Below are 7,209 nucleotides of genomic sequence, written 5' to 3'. Positions count from 1 at the left end.
GCAAACAATTTTTTTTTTTTTTTTTTTTTGAATCTATAATTCTGTCCGTTACAACAACACAATATGTTTTGTTCAGTTTCAGATAATTATTTTAAGCATATTTGTTCCCACTTCAAAACAAGGGGGGGGGGTTGTAAGCAAAAAAAAATATATATAAATATCGTTTATGAAAAATCAGTACACTGTTATAAAGTTCATTCTTCTCTTAATAATCGCTGAAAATTTCGTATTGATCGGATAATTACCTGATTTTTGGTAGATTTTTAAAAAGACGGTCCGTCAAAAAGTACTGACCTGCCCCCCCCCCCCAGTTTTGGCGGTGCCTAATTAAGTGCAATATGATAATGGAGAATTGGCTTTGTAATTATAGATACGAAATATATTTAAGCGGATTTTAAAACCTGGCAAGGCCGGGTGTCCCCGCTAGTATGTAAATAATTAATGTGAGCCATTTCATACAAACTTTCTATCTATCACATTCATTCTCTCTCACTGTATGTTGTGTGAGCCCCTTTCTCCGGTTCTAATTCCATGCGCCGTCTTTTATCCCTCTCTCTCTCTCTCTCTCAACAGTCGAACGTAATAAAGTAAAGAAAGATTAGAATATTCTATTTCACCCAAAAAGAAACGTCACGACATCTAGTAATAGTATTTAACCTGTAGTTTAGCAGGTGATCCAACTGGTGTAGTTTTTCCATTGAATGTGTGTATGTGATATATATATATATATATATATATATATATATATATATATATATATATATACACACCTCAAGCCAGGATCGAAACATGACCGCCTGTACGACAGTCAAGGCTTTGAACCATTATGCCAATCAGCATAATCGCGTTGACACACAGGTTCTCGTCAGATCACCAAAGTTAAGCAACGTTGAACCTGGTTAATACCAGATTGGTGACCATTTGGAAATTGTAGGCGCTGTACGTGCTCTCCGCTTATCTCGGCATTTGTTTCCAGTCGTCCTTTACAAACACTTCACTTGCCACTAGTATTTAACAATGTCGACTCAGGAGACGTACGGTTGAATGTTGCGCACCTCCTGCCACAAAAAATTCAAGCGCAGGCATCCTTTCGTGAGTATCCATAGTCTATCAAAGACTGGAGGAGCCCTATATATATTTATTATACATATATATATTTCAAACAAGGCACATTACGCCTGGGGAGTTAGGAGCTACTGTGGATGAAGGTCCAGATTAATAGGGGACAACAAACTTGTGCAATGAGATGTTTTTTTCTCATTAGACTACTGCATGTTGGTACAGCTGGGTAAAACAGGAAAGGAATTCCACATAAAAGCACTTCGAGGAAATAAGCTATAATAAATAAGCAGAACGTTTTGCGCTTTAGGAGAACTCTACAATGAAGCGGTGGGATTTTGCTAATTGCTGAAGATAATTTGTGTTGAGGAGCCGCAACTATAACAAGTTCGTTGGAGCGCAGTTGATCAACGTGCTTGTAAACAAACACCGCTCGTTACTTAATAAACTGAAAAAGTAATAGTCTCGTATACAATTCTGCTATGTCGTTCGTTACAACAGATTATTTATTAATTAGTGAGGGGGGGCGGTTTGCCCGGTCTTACAATACGCTTAAATATATTTTAATTCATGCTGATTTCGCATTTATTATTATGGAGCCGATTCTTTATTGAATATTATATTGTACCTAATATATAGTAGTGATTTCAAAAGTTTAAAAAAAGATGACTTTGCTGCCATCAGCTAGAATCGAAAGCAAAACATTTAGAACTCCAGACACGTTCCCTACCCTTTGAGCTATCAACAGGTAGATAAAAAGCATTTAAAATTATATCAATTCAAATTATACATTTGCGCATGCGCAAAAATAATAAAAATATGTCGGCAAATAGAAATGAACATTTTGTATTTCATCTTACCGAACACGTTATTAATTCATCCAAAGATTTAATTAGTTATAAACCATTCTTGGGATAGGATTATTATTTCAGCATAATCATACTGCACAATCTCGTTGACACACCGATTCATGCCAGATAACCGAAGTTAAGCAACGTCGAGACGGCCACCCATCTGATACTGGGCAATTTAGGAAGGCGGGTGCTGTATGTACCACGAGGTAAAATACCAGGTTAGGAAACTGGCACAGTCTATCCTCCTCTTCAGTGTACATGGACCTCCCTTAAGCCATGGTAGGCAACCGATTTAGTGATGGCGTCACGATAAAGTTACCTTTGATAGCCCATGGCGAAGCATCAAGTATTCAGCTACAGACAAGATTTGAATTACACTACAAACTCGTGTAGTGAGTTCAATCTCGGCTGCGGCCGCCTGTTACGTTATTATTTCGTATTAATTTCAGTGTTACATGGCCAGTAATTTAAGAGGTTATCGGTTAAATGTTTTCACACAGACACATAGATGCATACATCTACTGTTTTGTTTGTATAGAAGTGGCATAAAGATGTTTCGCATATTTTTTTTTAGATAAGGATTGATAATAAGCATTATTTGGACTAGTTTTCTCATCTTAAATGTTATTATTCCAACTTTTCAAGAGAATCTTATCAAATTCGGAAATCTCTAGAACAAAAGGCTTTATTTAACCATCGAAGGTAACTTAGTCTTGTTCCGGCAGCCATGATCGCGTATAAGTTATAAACAATTCGTAATTGTATTTTTACTATTACCCTTACTGATGGCAACTTCAAGATCCAGAAACCTGTCACTTAGAACTGATTATACTTGGCACTTTTATCCGGTGCATCATGGGTCCATGTGGCATAAAGATTTCAATAGATATGATAAACAGAACGCAACTATCTAGGAAAAACTAAAGTGATCTATATATGCTGCACTTAGTATAATATTCAGTTTTACTATTTATGTCGGTCGGTCCGACAGCTACTGTAGGGATGTTTATCCCTTTCCCACAGCGGGAAGATTTAACACAAGCGTCGGAAAGTTTTATTAAAGAGTCAGCGCCCACGACGATGATCAATCTGCCCTGCAGAAAATGACTAGACAGCCCTGTTGGCATTCCATGGTAGGGGCACCTTGGACGAGTTGCAATAAGATTTTTGTCTTCGCAAGGAGAGAAAACAAAACCTTCTCTTTGGAAAAGGGGTTAGTTCTAGGAGAGTGAACTTCCTAGAACCCAAGACTAACATCGTACCGCAATCAACCCGAAGACCATAACAAGAACGATCTAAACTCTGTTGATTTGGGTGCCAAGAGAACAAATCCAGAGCCAGAGCTACGGATTATTGTTGTTGTGGCTAAGCATGATTCATTCATTTCGTATAATTATTGTTGGCATTCGTTTCTCCGATATCTTTCTAGTTAGCATTCTTTCTAGAAATAGATTGCGTATTCATGGGAGGGACCACGTCAACGTTTCCAACATCCCTAACTAAAAGTGTTTCTGCGGAACGAACTTGATTCGAACTTGGCACACTCATTAACCACACATTCAGGCAATTTCTGCTCGCCGGTGAGAACCGCCCTTGCTCACACCATTGCTTTTTTATTTATTTTTATTTTTTTACATAAAAGTTTTTGCTGTCATTTTGTTTACTTTCCGCAAAACATGAACGAATTCCGCGTCTGTTTATGCCTACGGGCAAGATTGGTCAAATACCGCTGTGCATCATAGAATCACGCAACAGCTGTCGTGACAACGGACATGCGACTGGCCGTCGGACATGGGAAGCAAAACATCTATATGGTAATTTATTTTTCGTATCCATAAAAATATGTAGATCATTTAAAGAAGTCATAAAAAATATCCGTATTTTATCAGACTACTTTTTGAAATTAAATAAAGTTTCTTTTTTTTTTTAATCTCGATAGATGTAAATGAATATTAATCGACGTTGAAGCCGGCGAGTACGAGATGGGTGACTATTTAGGAATAGCAGACAGTGGAGGATGGCAATACAAACTATGAAAAACAAAACTTGAAATTACTTTATCATAACCTGCTAATCCAAGCATGACTTGATACAATGAAACAACCGCTGGGTTTTGTTCTCAATTATATGACGAAGTCGTCTGTATAGAAAGTATATTTAGTTAACTACGAAATACTGTAAAGCTATACGTCAATCAGTTAAAAAAAAAGAAAAGAAAACAATCTATAAACTCTATTTCATAATTACGTGAATGTCATAGCGGAATCTAAAAATGATTCAAATTCACGGAACTTTGTGTTTTGACTACAACAAAACAAAGCTTTTCTATTGAATGTTTTTATAGTATCTATCTATCTTTCTATATACCATTATATAGAAGGAACGTTGTGTGTGTGTGTGTGAGAGAGAGAGAGAGAGAGAGAGAGAGAGAGAGAGAGAGAGAGAGAGACTGGTGAAAAAAGGAGGGAGAGGGATGTGTAGGGAAAGAGTGAGAGTGGAGTAGTGAAAGAGCAACGGAGAGAGAAAGAGAGAGAGAGAGAGAGAGAGAGAGAGAGAGAGAGAGAGAGAGAATTACCTCCGGACTCCGAAATGGCTGGGCCAATTTTTGTGACATTTCACACGAAGGTACTTGGAGTATTTGAGAGTGTTCTTACTAGTGATGGGACGATTCCAATATTTTTCCCGATTCCATACAAAATTCCCGATTCCAATTCTTTATGAATCTCTAAATATTAACTAGAAAGTTGCTATTTTCCTGATTACCGTCAAAACACATGTTAAATGTGCAGATATTTTAAGCGTAAAAATTTACTTGTGGTGGGGTGGGAGGTGATCTATACATTTTAATCTTATTGGTAGTTTAAAATCAATAAATATTTATTTTTATCGTTACTACTAGCAGTGGAAGATTTTGTTTCAAACAAAATAAAATGAAAAAGACAATTAAAAGAATCGACTTTGGCATCGGAAAATAGGCAAACATTTTTCGATTCTGTTACCAATTCCCGCCAAAGTTCCGAGTTTTCCAATTCCTGATTAATCCTCTCAAAACTAGTTCTTACATAGGGTTTGTATCAGAATGCGTCTGATAAGTATCGAAAATCGATAATTATAAAAAAATCCGATTAAAGAAAGAAGTCTGATTTTGACCAAAGTTAACACTTTTATACAATCTAACATCACAAGTGCATTTGAGAAGTTTTTCACCGCGCAAGCAGAGAGGTCCAGCCTATGAAATAAACTATAGATTCTTTTGTAATACAACGGTGTGTTCGGAATGAATGATTCTATTAAGGACACAATTGTACCATGATACTTGACTTTTGCATTTTAAACTTGAAGTGAAGTCATTATTTGCAGATGATTTTATAAAATTAATAATAGATTCTCTACAGTGCAATATCAACTACAATGTACTGTGGACTAAGTCACTGCGAGGAAGTATGTGAGGCTTCCTCCTGATACATTGCGGGGTGACTCCCCAACTCGAGCAGCGATCAATCGATTTGATAAAAAAAACTGGGCGATTTCACCAATGCCGATGACAATATAAGTATAGGAGGGTGGGAAATTTGTTGATCCTCATTCAATCGCGGACAATGTCGGGTCTCCCTTCACTACTGATATAAACATGTCTCTCTCATATGTTTAATCTATATATTAATAGGATAGCGTAAGTCATTTATTTTGTGTGTCACGCTTACATCCGAGTGACTGTCGTTTAATTGTTATGGACTTCCATTTCTTGTAATAAACAATTTTACCAAGAATTCTTCGTAAGTTTTGGTTTCAGTTCCGATTATAGCTGATGGTACACTAGTAATCTATGTTTTTTTTTTTAATAAATCATTTTATCAAGAATTCTTCCTCAGTTTTGGTTTCGGTTTCGATTTAGGGTATGGCATAAAAGCCTATTTCACAATATTTCCAGCTACGGTAAAGCTGGAAATGTCTTCTCAATTATTAAATCATTTCTCTCTGATAGGCTCATAAGAGTAGTGGTTGATGGGCAGAAATCAGAAGCTCACAGTATTAATGCTGGAGTCCCTCAAGGGTCCAACTCTCTTCCTGATCTACATCAATGCTTCTTCCAAAACACAGATCATTTGTTGACATTTATGCTGACGACACTACCATCTATGGCAACACATCAAAGGCCGTAAATGACCAAGTTCTCTCTGACTCTTTAGTGCGTGGTACAATGGGGGAAGTAGTAGCTTCTTTTAATACATCTAAAACCAAGCTTCTATCTTTACATCATCAACGCTCTGATCCCCATCTGGCATCAATTGAAATGGACGGCTCTCGTCTTGGGAAGGCTCCATTTTTGGACGAGCTTCTGGGCTTGCCCTTTACTCCTGATCTAAAATGGACCACGTACATCAAATCTGTTTCCAAGTTCACTGGAAAAATGGTGAGATCCTTCTACTGCTACAGTAGATATCTCACTGCTGATGCAATTCTCTATCTATATAAAAGCCAAGTATGTTCACGGATGCCATACTTTCCACATCTGAGCAGGACCTGCTAGAAAGACTTATCCTGCCTTGAAAGAATTCAAAATAGACTTTGTAGCCTAGTGGGGGATGCCGTTTTCTCTTCCCTGCAACCTCTTTCCCCACAAAAGAGACGTTGCAAGCCTGTCTTTGTTTTATTGTTATTTTTATGGCAAGTGCTCGTCTGAGCTCCAATCTCTGCCCCCCCCTGCCAATCTTTCACGAAAAACATTCGTCTAGCTGAATGTAGTCAATTTTCCCCACTTTTTATCTGTGCCTAAATCAAAGCGTAGATTCCATGAACAAAGCTTCTTTCTTAGAACTGCACGCCTGTGGAACTCTCTTCCGTTTGCCTGTTTCCCATCTGACTACAATTTCGTTGTCTTCAAGTCCAGCATAAACAAATTCTTCCAGAACCGTCCCTTTAAGTATCCAAATCTCCATTACTTACGATTACTACAATATTATCCCATTGACTACTGTACACTCAATAACCCTTATCCCCGAGTGGCCTCCGGGCCTTGATAATTGGTGACCCCCATGTATAAAAAAAAAAAAAAAAAAAAAAAACACTTATGCGCCCAAGTCATACGGATATATATTTTTTATTTTTGAAATCGCAACTTTATAATATATATATATATATATATAATCGATAGAACATTAACTGTATAATAATATATTATAAATCTGCAAGAATCAAAATATTATTTAAGCTTAACTGCATACTTTATGACAGGGCTATGCCAGGTTTCTCTGCTAGCTTAGATAAATACTCTCACAGTTTTAACAAAAGAGCT

Source organism: Euprymna scolopes, chromosome 3, assembly GCF_053919585.1.
Source record: "Euprymna scolopes isolate OS-2025 chromosome 3, ASM5391958v1, whole genome shotgun sequence".
NCBI lineage: Eukaryota > Metazoa > Mollusca > Cephalopoda > Sepiida > Sepiolidae > Euprymna > Euprymna scolopes.
Note: the sequence above shows the minus strand (reverse complement) of the source record.